This window comes from Patella vulgata, chromosome 7 (genome assembly GCF_932274485.2).
Source record: "Patella vulgata chromosome 7, xgPatVulg1.2, whole genome shotgun sequence".
Lineage (NCBI taxonomy): Eukaryota > Metazoa > Mollusca > Gastropoda > Patellidae > Patella > Patella vulgata.
Genome location: NC_065885.2, coordinates 42,042,849 through 42,055,575, shown reverse-complemented (window position 1 = coordinate 42,055,575; position 12,727 = coordinate 42,042,849). Strand labels below are relative to the sequence as shown.

At 37.5% G+C, this 12,727-nt stretch overlaps 1 long non-coding RNA gene across 1 annotated transcript; it reads right to left on the bottom strand.

Annotated features, from left to right (window-relative positions):
• Positions 1-2,493: 2,493 nt before the first annotated feature.
• LOC126828450 (uncharacterized) lies at positions 2,494-12,496 on the bottom strand. The gene is made up of 2 exons (XR_007683079.2): positions 12,051-12,496; positions 2,494-6,353 (listed from the first exon to the last, which is right to left on the bottom strand). It is a non-coding gene; the product is annotated as an uncharacterized LOC126828450 (long non-coding RNA).
• Positions 12,497-12,727: the final 231 nt, after the last annotated feature.

Here is a 12,727-nt window from a genome sequence, read left to right as displayed (position 1 = left end):
GATTATTTCATAAAACAGGCAGTTAAAAACTAACAGAGTCCCGGTGATAAGAGACAAATAAAACAGGGTTGGCCTTGAAAAGTAGTTTTATCTTAGGCCCTATGTAGGTTATGATCGTTCGGCGCATCAGAATTTTTCGTCAGAATAGCCACTACACCAGACAAATTTTTTTGTCAGAATAGCTATCGCAGCAGAATTTTCTATAGAATGGTCCCAGCCAATAGGAGCTTTTACGCGTGACGTACTTCCGGTGTCTATTTTTAGCCTGGCCTTTTTCTATCCGTATCTTAACATGGTAAATGCTAGGGAAAGCGGGGTTTTCCCTCTTTTTCTCTTTATAGAAAACGTATTCTTTAATGCCACTCTTGTTTTAAGTTGCGTGTAGCATTCGTAATAAATTACCGATTTCAAATCATGTCTAAGTTATTATTTTTTTGTTTTAATGACCATATACTGCGTTGTAGCAGACGATATATGTCAAGCTCGCACACGGCCCAGTTGACCACAGTACGGAAAAGCATTACAAAGATGCATTGCTGTATGAAGCCGATTTATATGTTTTGTTTTAATTTTACTGCAAACAATTAATAGATAACATCTGTTTGGTTGTAAAATGCCATGAAATAGAGCATAAGAGTAAATTATAGAATGGGTAATTAGAGATGGTGACCTGCGGTTCCACAAAAGAATTATTCAAGACGATATTAAAATTTAAGCACGACCGTAGCACATCTAATAAAAAAGAGAACAAATAATAATCACGATGTATAGAATGCACCGAGTCCAGTTACATATTTTCATTCAACAGTTGTTCTCTGAACCAAATACTGAATTAGAAATTGATAAAATGGACACAAATGTATCGTTCTTCTTCTTGGTTGCGGCAAGATAAACTGATTGGATTAAAATTTCACTGAGTGCCAAAAGCTGAGCCAAGACGATTTATGTGACTACAATTAACAGAAAAAAAACGGTTTTAAAAATTTTCACAGATTCAACTTGATCGTCGTTTTATTCTTTCTGTTATTCATATCCAATCAATCAAGAGAAAAATTTATAAAAATGGCTGAAGTTTTACCCCGTGCACCAAACAACTATTTTATCATTGGTAAGAGCCGTCTAAACGCGGGGAAATTTACAATAGCTATTGGCTAACAGCACGCATGCATAAACAATCTTATTTGCATATTGCATACTATTTATAGTATTATTAGCTGGAATTATTTTCAAGTCGACAGCCTCAAACAAAGACCAACATAGTACCGTGTTTTGTGTCGAGTACGTAGGGTCGTGGCATGCAGTGCTATAGCAGACGATATATTAACCTCGCAAAGAACTGTCCAGTTGGCAGTTGAATGTAAATAGGATAGACCATTTTTAAAAATCTTTTGTGTTAATAGTCCCGTAATTAATATATAACATCTGTTTGACCGTAAAATGCGTAATAAACCTCACTTAATTTTAGTTCGGGCCATTGAGCACGGATCAGTCATCCACTTGTTTCAATTGCAAACGGCCAATTACGGGTCTGGTAAACTTGCCGTATCTTTCCTATATCGAAGTTTTTGTAAATATCGCTTTCTGCCATCGGTCGGTAAACCGTACGCATATATAGAAATGGCATTCAGTTCCATTTTATGTAAAAGAAGCTTACTGTACGACGGTATTTTCACAAAAAAACACACACTGGCCTATGGGTTTCAGTCTAAGAATAAGGCCAATGTCTGCGCATGACCGAAAATAACGTCAAAATGGAAACCCGTAAAAGCTCCTATACACCAGAATTTTCCTCACAATAGCCATTACACCAGAATTTTCTTCACAATAGCCATTACACCAGAATGGCTTTTCAGCTTGGTTCTCACAGTAGGATTTTCTATAGATTGGTTCCAACAGCACCATTTTTCTTTAGAATATCCATTATATCGGGAATTTCGTGACATTATCCATCACAGTAGAAATATTCGGCAGAATAGCCACTACACCAGACAAATTTTTTTGTCACAATAGCTATCGCAGCAGAATTTTCTATAGAATGGTCCCAGCAATTGGAATTGTGATTAGATTATTCAGCAGAGCAGGAATTGTCGTTAGATTATCCACCACAGCAAAAAAAAAATCATCACAATAGCCATTACCCACATAACAATATGATGTTAATTTTACGTTACATTTACGTAAAAATGGTCAGTCAGTTTACCATCATTTTGCTCATCTTTTTAACGATAATTTTACGTCAGGAAATGACGTTAATCTAACGTAAACTTTACGTCATTTTTACGTTATATTTACGTCATGGGTTTTCTCTGGGTCCTCCTGGTGCGGATGAATTATTCAACTTGAATTGAATCACTTAGTCCCAAAGGACAGTTTATGTCTATTGGATGTTTTACCCCATTGCTCTCTATCTACCCATAACCAGTCAGGATTCTAACTGTATTGCACAGAAAAGTTAAAAATCTAGCAGAATTATATGACAAAATATACTACAAGTATGTATACATATACTTTATTTAAAAGACAAAAATATAATGTTATAAAATACAAAATACACATTTAAATATTAACAGTTTTTATCCACAGCTGTTAGAGAAATGAAGACGGGCATATGCCACACAGTGTGCAGAGCTATGGCGTACTCTTATATAAAATTCCAACTGCCAAGGGATCTTTCACACACACACACTTGAGTTTACACTGTACCTTGGGTTTTTTTTTTGTCCCTTCCGTATGACTAGTCAGCCATCCATGTCAGGTCCTCTGTCCGGCATCACTGACAAGGGAAAATGTTCAAGAAAAAGGTCTACATTAGCGCTATGAAAGTGTTGATATGCATATAAGAAAGAAAAAACTGGGATATTGACCAAATTGGGCCAAAACCTATAGCCTCTATCTTATTTGCTCAAGGTATTGATGGAATAGGAGTTAACTTTGGAATGAGTGAAATGAAATGGGGTTTAATGTCCTATTCCGACAGGGCTAATGACATGGAAATATGCTATACAGTGTCCTATTATGGAATTTTATCCAGACAGCGGCGCTAAAGCCTACTCTTATATCGAATTCAAACTGCCAAGGGATCTTTCACGTGCGAACCAATGTGTGCACAGGACCTCGGTCATTCGTACCATCCAAACGACTAGACAGCTGTCCCTCCTTGTCAGGCCCTCTGTCCTGCACCTCTGACAAGGGGAGGAAACCAAGTCTGGAAATCACAAAGAACTTTCTCGGCCGACACTGGAATGGATTGTTGTGGAATACTGAATATTGATAGGTTTCGTCCTCTCATGATTCCAGTGTGTAACACAAATTTGAAAAAGATCAATTAAGAATAAACACAGCATCTATTGCATTTGAAAAAAGGAGAATTAACCAAGGAAGGCAAAGTCCTGAAAAGCTGTATATTGATAATGCTTGTCCTCTCACAATCGGAATGATTCACATTTCACACCCAGTGTACGGACAAACAGGGCCAAAATTGATATGTGGGTGTATAAACAAAGATATATACTACACCAATATTACATGTGTTGCAGAATTGGTTTAACACATTTCAAATATAATTGTAACACGGATATTTGCAATGGTTGATCCATGACAAAAGATTTGAAATATTTTGAAGAGACGCAAAAGGTTACGCCATACAGTGTGCTATGAGGGAAATTTTTCCCGGGCAGCAGCGCTATAGCCTACTCTTGTATCGAATTCCAACTGCCAGGGGATCTTTTATGTGCATGCCAATGTGTACACTGGACCTTGTTTTTTTTGTCCCATCCAAACGACTAGACAGCTGTCCTCGTCAGGCCCTCCGTCCTGCATCACTGACAATGATAAACCACACCGGAAAATCAGGATGAACTTTCTCGGCCAATGCAGGGATCGAACACCCGACCTCAAGGCTAGCGAGTCAGCGTCTTACCCACTTAGCCACATGATCCCCCCCTTGGCCTATGTACATGTAGAGATGAATTTTGAGCTACCTTTATATATATCTTTCTATTTTTAAAACCTGCGACAAGTATATTTATATCAAGGATGTAACCCTCTATCAGTTAACCCGTCACAGATTGGTTGCATTGGTGAACCGGTTCAAAATATTCGTTTCATATCATACCTGACCTTCAAATCTAGGAATTGTAGCCACAACGGGGATCACGTTGGTTAAGTCGGTAAGACACTGGCTATCTAGTCTGGAGGTCGGGTGTTCGATCCCTGCATTGGCCGAGAAAGTTACTCCAGATTTTCCGGCGTGGTTCTCCCTTGTCAGTGATGCAGGACAGAGGGCTAGACAAGACAGCTATCTAGTCATTAAAATGGGACAAAAAAATGAGGTCCCATGTACACATTGGCGTTCACGTACAAGAGCCCTTGAAGTTAGAATTCGATACAAGAGAAGGCCGTAGTGCCACTGTCCGGGCAAAATTTCCCACATAGCACACTGTATGGCGTATGCCCATCTTCATTAGCCCAGTTCAGAGCAAAACAGTAGGACGTTAAACTTTCATTTCACTAGCCACAGCTCTGTTTTCTTTCACCAAAGGGGGGGGGGGGGATGGATGGCTGAATGGTTAGCGTGTGCGCGCTGTATCATAAAGTCTGTCATTGAGTCGACTGGCATGGTTTCGAATCCCCGGTTGTACGTGGCAAGGAGTAGGGTCGCCTGTCCAACCTCGTGGGTTTTCACCGGGTCGTCCGGTTTCCTCCCCCTGCTAAAGACCCCTACGCGCAAGCGAATTATGTAAATAAAAAATTAAACCATGTTAGTCCCGAAATGACCTAGTTTGTGTCCAGTGGACAGTAAACCCCATTTCTCTCTCTCTCTCTTTCACCAAAGGAGGGGATCAAGTGGCTAAGTGGGTAAGACGCTGGCTCGCTAGCCTGGAGATCGGGTGTTTGATCCCTGTATTGGCCGAGAAAGTTCATCCTAATTTTCCGGCGTGGTTTCCCTTGTCAGTGATGCAGGACGGAGGGACTGACAAGGACAGCTGTCTAGTCGTTATGGGACAAAAAAACGGGGTCCCGTGTAGACATTGACGTGCACGTAAAAGATCCCTTGGCAGTTGGAATTCGATATAAGAGTAGGCCGTAGCCCCGCTGCCCAGGCAAAATTTCCCTCATAGCACACTGTATGGCATATGCTCGTCTTCATTAGCCCAGGTTAGGAGCAGAACAGTAGGACGTTAAACCCCATTTCATTTCATTTCATTTCTTTCACCAAAGACCACATAAATACTTCATTTAGCACTTGTCATTTGAAACAGTTATAGCATAAGTCGATGTTGAGTATAAGTCAAATTGCCAAATTTTACATTTTTCCGACCTACATCCATAATTAAGTAGAGGCGGTATATAAGACTAATGTTTATCCTAGTCTAATACCGTGCCGGTGTACCCCGAAGAAAAGTTGGGCCATATAAATAATGAGGGTCTGGGACAGTTGTCAATAACACTTGCATTTATAAACAAACATGAATAGTGATGACGAATTAGGATTCAATAAAAAAACAACATAGATATGGCCCATGAAGAGAGAAATTTTACAATAAAAAAAATTAAGAGTGTTGGATATTGAACTGACAATGCAATCAAATGGATTTTCGGAAATGGCATTCTTATATAAATTTCATGGTCGTCAACATCTTGTTTTAGGACTAGTTACCTCCCTTAGACTTTGTTTATGATAATGTAAAAGACCGGATAATCTAGCCTATGACCGATTATTCTCAAATGTTGACAACGCAACCACACTAATATTCGTAGAATATAGAATATTTTTTTCTAGATGATAGAGACTAATAATATGCCAATATTGAAATGTGTGCATAAATATGGTATATACTTAACTACACCAATATTATACCTATGTCATAGAATTTGTTACACACATTACAAATATAATCTTAATAGAGATCTTTGCTATGGTTGATCTATCAGTAAAAATTGGAACATTTGTAAGGAACGCAAAAGGTTATTGTTTACTGGCTGCAGCAGGGAGCAATAACAGGAACACAGATGATTTTCAACTCACTGATACAACTCAGTTTAAATTTTAAGCCAAAGAGCTGTTATATAATACTGTGACAGGATATCTGCTCTAAACTAACTAGTCATCAAAGAATTGACTGTCAAAAGTTCAGACAGAAAGTATTTTAGGCCTACAATGCTTGTAAAGCTTTGGCCTACATTCTGATGATATTTGTGCTACCATAGATACATATATATTTATATCATTACATTATGTGACAAGTAGTAGTGTTTGGCAAGTAGTAGTGTTGTCTAACTTTCATTATAAATCTTTTTAGAACTTCTTTGTCATTACTGCCACCACGGGTGCTCAAATATACATGAAGGATCTGTAAAAAAAAAATAAAAAAATAAAAAGCAACTTTATACTCCCAAAAAAAACGATATTGGGTTAAACGGCCTACTGTTCAGCTCCAACTGGGCTGACAGCCAACCTACTGTGGATCTGTAATGAAATGGGGTTCAACATCATACTGTGCTGCTCAAACTGGGCTAAAGAAGTTGGACAAATGCTTGAAAGTGTGCTATGATGAAAATTTTGACTGGACCGTGTGTACAAAAGAGCTTGGTTTTTTGTCGTATCCGAACAACTGTACATTAGCCCTTACCAGCCCCTCTGTCTTGCACCAGTTAAAAGAGGAACCATGCCAGAAAATCCTGATGAACTTTCTTGGCCACCACAAGAAAAAATAAGCAGGGGAGTAGGACTGAAACCTTTATGTACAAGTATGTACGGGCAAACTTGTTATTTAATGTTATATCATATAAATAGGCCTATGTATATAAGCTTAAAGTCTTGATTATCCATTTTTCAATTAAATTAAATCATTAACATTAACCGCCAGTGTTTGAATCTGTGAACATCTCGAGCACCCGATGGCATTGAGACTTGATTATAGACTTAGCAAGTTAATACATTAAAATGTCTTATAAAAAAATTTAACATTTACAGTCTCAAGAAATACCTACTTAACCTACGTACAATATATAGATTTAGCTCTTGCATTATGCATTATTAAATTTGCAAAAATATCAGTACAATAACAACAAAAAAACCCAACCTGAAACACCCATAAAAATGTTTAGAAAATACTACATGTACTTATATTATAATTAGCACAGCCTGAATTTTAACAGTCTACATCATTAATAAATTCGTTATGTGTTTGATAATTTTTGGATCCAGATTTTTTAAAAACAATTTTGGAACCAGTATTACTTTCGATAACCTAAAGCAATGTTGATTTTGTTTATGAATAGTATGGTTTACGGACAATGTAACTGCATCGTGTTAAAAACAAATACTGATTGTCTGATATACAAAGTTGCGTGCAAACTTTTTCCACGGCCAGATTATTTTTTTATCAACATTAGATCTATCGGTATACTGTCAACGGAAGTTCGCATAAAAAGTGCACTTACCTTCAACTTTACTTTGCTGAATCCAAAATCGTGTGTGTATGTGTGGAATAGCTTTATTTAACTTTAAATCACGGCATCATTTCTTCTTTGGGAAAAATAATAACCTATGCCGCCATTTTAAATCCCAGAATTCCGTACGTTCCGGTCAAAGGAACAAACAAAAAATATGTAATAAATAATTGAAGGAATTTTGATAAATAACAACAATAACCGTAACCTATAAAAAAATATTGTAATGTGAATAGAAATAATATGATATAAACCGATTTAAACACAATCATCAACCGTGAACAGATCGTGACCTTGACCTTGCCCGAGACGATAAAAATATATTTGTACATCTACATGTATGTAAGTTTAAAAATGGCGACTGTTCGTTTGAAAGGCCTGTAATATTTCTGATAATGAATCTATTCATATAATTTGTTTGTATACGCTCTACCATATTTTATATGAGGTTACATGATTACGTTATATTAAAAGAATAATCAAATCGGGTAATTTTAATTTTCAGAGATAGGTCTTTTATCGAGAGACGATAAATATATGGACTCATATAGCTAGAGTAGATCTCTATGTTAATTGACTGGGTCATTATTATCTATTTTTCAGATTCATAACTTAAAAAATGGAACTAGTCTTGGTCCAACCTTTATTTTTATATGGTTTTACAACTTATATAATTAAGTGTTGAACTTTTAAATTCGAAATAAAAAAACCGCAACAATCGACTCATGACCTATTTTATATATTGTATATGTAGACAGCCGCCATTTTGAATGACATTAACAACACACATTGATTTAAGCAATATTTTATTTAGATAGTTTCATATTAAGAACTAAATTTTCAAAAATTTAAGGATTCATGAACAAGGCCAAAGGTTATTATAATTGATCTCCATATTGTTAATGGTAATACAATTCCAAGAATGTACACTTGTACAAACATACATTAAGGCCTTATATAAATAATGATCATGCATTTTATATTTACTGGTGCAAGGATCATTAATTTTATATTTACTGGTGCAAGGTTGATGAAGGCCTTATATAAATAATGATCATGAATATTATATTTACTGGTCCACGGATCATTAAGTTTATATTTACTGGTGCAAGGTACTACATTTAATAACTTTAATTATAAAAACACAATGCATTGTCGGCCTATGAATTTTATATTTACTGGTGAAAGGATCATTAATTTTATATTTACTGATGCAAGGTACTATATTTAATAAATTTAATTATAAAAACACTTCATGCATAGTCGGCCTAGGTGTGGACTACTCCGAACATTTGGACAGTGATAACCTTTTAGTAGAGAACAACTTTGCTCTATGAAACAGTTTCCGACAATCAATCATTATTTGTTTTGTCAAATTTTTGGGTATCAAAATTGAGAGAGAGAGAAGTGGGGTTTAACGTTCACTTGACTCGATGATACAACAAAAAACACAATTACTATTTTAATTAAAGCGACATTTCGTTGAGGGTTCTCTCAACGTTTTCAAGTAAATGATGCTCAATAGTCAATGGGTGCACTCGTCCGCTTGCCAGCCTATCTTTTATAGTCCCATTGGTGCAGAAAAGTAGGAAAATTAAATAAAATTAAATGAGATTAAACATCCTACTGTTTTGCTCTGAGTGAGCTAATGAAGACAGGCATACACTATATACAGTGTACTATGACGGAAACTTTGCACGGATAGCGGCACTATGGCCTACTCTGATATTGAATTACAACTGTCGGAGTGTCTTTTACGTGCATGCCAATATGTACACGAGGACTTGATTTTTCGTATGACCCGAACAACTATACCTTATCCCTTGCCAGATCCTCCGCCCTGCCACAGTCCATAGAAAATTTCCGTCATAGCACTCTGCATTGCGTATGACTATCTTCAATAGTCCGATTGGTTCAGAAAAGTATAAAAATGAATTTTAAATGGGGTTTTAAATGATGTTGGGTTATCGCCTTACGAAGGGTGATATCAGTCACCATATCTACTGGGTTTCTTTAATACTCATATTTATAGTATTTTATAGAGTCAGACTAGTGGACTAGTGAATGCACGGATTAGTGCACCCACAGACTAGTGAACCCGCAGACTAGTAATTGGTAATGATGGAAAAGTGTGTAAAGACCTGTTTTACAGGTTGGCGTGCACTTAGAACTATTGGTAATGACTATATGCGGAAATGCTGCTCTCCAGGCTTTCCTAGCACTTCTTCATTAGTAAGTGCGGTAATGCTGCTGTCCAGGCAAAATTTCTGTCATAGCACATCTTCATTACTAATTTTGATAAAGCCATGGTGGCTAAGTGCGTAAGATGCTGGCTCGGTAATCCGGAGGGCACGTGTTCGATCCCTGCATTGGTGGAGAAAGTTCATCAGGATTTTCCGACATGGTTTCCCCTTGTCAGAGGTGCAGGAACAAGGACAGTAGTCTAGTCACTCAGATGGGACAAAAAACCGAGGTACCATGTATACATTGGCTTGCACGAAAAGATCCCTTGGCAGTTGGATTCGATATTAGTAGGCAAAATTTCCCTCATAGCACATTGTATGGTATGTACCTGTCTTCATTAGCCCAGTCGGAGCAGAACAGTAGGACAATAAACCGATTTCATCAGGACAAACCTACATGAGGAAAAAACTTAATTTCACAAACTTAGTAATTAGTAACGGGGGGTTGGATGGCTGAATGGTTAGCGTGCGGGCGCTGTATCATAAAGTCTGTCATTGAGTTGACTGGCGTGGTTTCGAATCCCCGGTTGTACGTGACAAGGAGTAGGGTCGCCTGTCCAACCTCCGGTTTTCTCCCACTGCTAAAGACCCCTACGCGCAAGCGAATTATGTAAATAAAAATTAAACCATATGTTAGTCCCGGAATGACCTAGTTTGTGTCGAGTAGACGTTAAACCCCATTTCTCTCTCTCTCTCTCTCTCTAGTAATTAGTAACACACTGGCTAGCAAATGAGGGGTTCAATTTCCGTGTTGGTCGAGAAAAATGAAATGAAATCGGGTTTAACGTCCTACTGTTCTCCTCCTAAACTGAGCTAATGAAGACGAGCATACGCCATACAGTATGCTATGAAGGAAATTTTGCCCAGGCAGCGGCGCTATGGCCTACTCTTATATCAAGTTCCAACTACCAAGGGATCTTTCATGTGCACTCTTGTGTGTACACGTGACCTCAGTTTTTCACCCCTGACTAGACAGCTGTTCTTGTCAGGCCCTCCGTCCCGTATCACTGACAAGGGGAAAACACGCAGAAAAATCTGGATGAACTTTCTCAGCCAATGCAGGGATCGAACACCCGACCTCCAGGCTAGCGAGTCAGCGTCTTACCCACTTAGACAACGTGATCCCCATGTTGGTTGAGAAAGTTCCCTTTGTTAGTAGTGGTGTAGGACAGAGGACCTCAAAAAAACAGTGTCTAGTCCATCACGTGGGTGTGCACGTAAAAGAATCCTTGACATTTGGAATTTGAATTGAGAGTAGATCATTCATTCATTCGTTTTCTCTTTGTGTGTCACCTACAGACCGCAACTATTAAAGGAGCTAGATCTCTATTCTTGGGCACTTAGAAATGGATACAAAATGTAATGAAATGAAATGGGGTTTAACGTCCAACTGTTCTGCTCCGAACTGGGCTAATGAAGATGGCCATACACCATACAGTGTGTTATGAGGGAAATTTTGCCCCGACAGTGGCACTACGGCCTACTCTTATATCGAATTCCAACTGTCAAGGGATCTTTTACATGCATGCCAATGTGTACACAGGACCTCGTTGTTTTTTTTATCCCATCTGAACAACTAGACAGCTGTCCTTGTCAGGCTCTCCGTCCTGCATCACTGACAAGGGGAAAACCACGCCGGAAATCTGGATGAACTTTCTCGGCCAATGCAGGGATCGAACACCCGACCTCCAGGCTAGCGAGCCAGGGTCTTACCCATTTTAATGACTAGACAGCTGTCTTGTCAGGCCCTTAATTGTTAGTATCATGACATTAAACTGACATTTGTTTTACGTTTTACAACTAATATCAGGTTTATGTTAGAAAACTAACGTTAGATTTATGTTAGAAAACTAAAGTTAGATTTATGTTATAAAATTAACATTAGATTTACGTTAGAAAACTAACGTTAAATTAACGGTTAAAATTATGACATAAAACTAACATTATATTAACGTTAGAAAACTAACATTATATTAACGTTAGAAAACTAACGTTAGATTTACGTCAGAAAACTAACGTTAGATTTACGTCAGAAAACTAACGTTAGATTTACGTCAGAAAACTAACCATAAACTAACGGTTAGAAACCTGATGTAAAATTTACGTTAGATTAACGTTAGAATTATAACCAATAATACATATATAATTATTATGTCTGAATTCCGACTATATATCAATTGTTAGAATGTGCACACACTTGTAATGTTATTTAATCAAGAAGTATTCAAAGGGAAAAAAATTGGTTAGTAATCCGTCATAAAGTTTACGTTACATTTACGTCATTTTCTGACGTAAAAGTAACCAAAACCATTATGACGTAAAAGTAACGTAAATTTAACGAAAGAATTTTACCATTATTGGACGCTAACCAAAATCTAACCATAATGACGTAAACTTTACGTAAATCTAACCATGAATGTTAACTGGGTACACCAGAATTTTCCTCAATAGACATTACACCAGAATTTTCTTCACATTAGCAATTACACCAGAATGGCTTTTCAGCTTGGTTCTCACAGTAGGATTTTCTATAGATTGGTTCCAACAGCACCATTTTTCTTTAGAATATCCATTATATCAAGAATTTCGTGACATTACCCATCACAGTAGAAATATTCGGCAGAATAGCCACTACACCAGACTAATTTTTTTGTCAGAATAGCTATCGCAGCAGAATTTTCTATAGAATGGTCTCGGCAATTGGAATTGTGATTAGATTATTCAGCAGAGCAGGAATTGTCGTTAGATTATCCACCACCTTTTTGTGTTTTTACTAGGTGCGATATAGCATCAACCAATCGTACATGTGTAGCCGAGATCAAGTCAGCCCTCACTGTCTCTCATCCTTCACTAAGAGAATACCCACCCTTCACTAAGGTTAACACTCTTTCGTAGCCAATACAAAGTGACAGGCATCATAGCCACTAGACCAGAATGATTGACAGCTGTCAGCCTTCACCTTCGAAATATCAAGGGAAATAATTTGAACAACTGGGGGCAGACCACATTGACTACTACATAAATGTTAA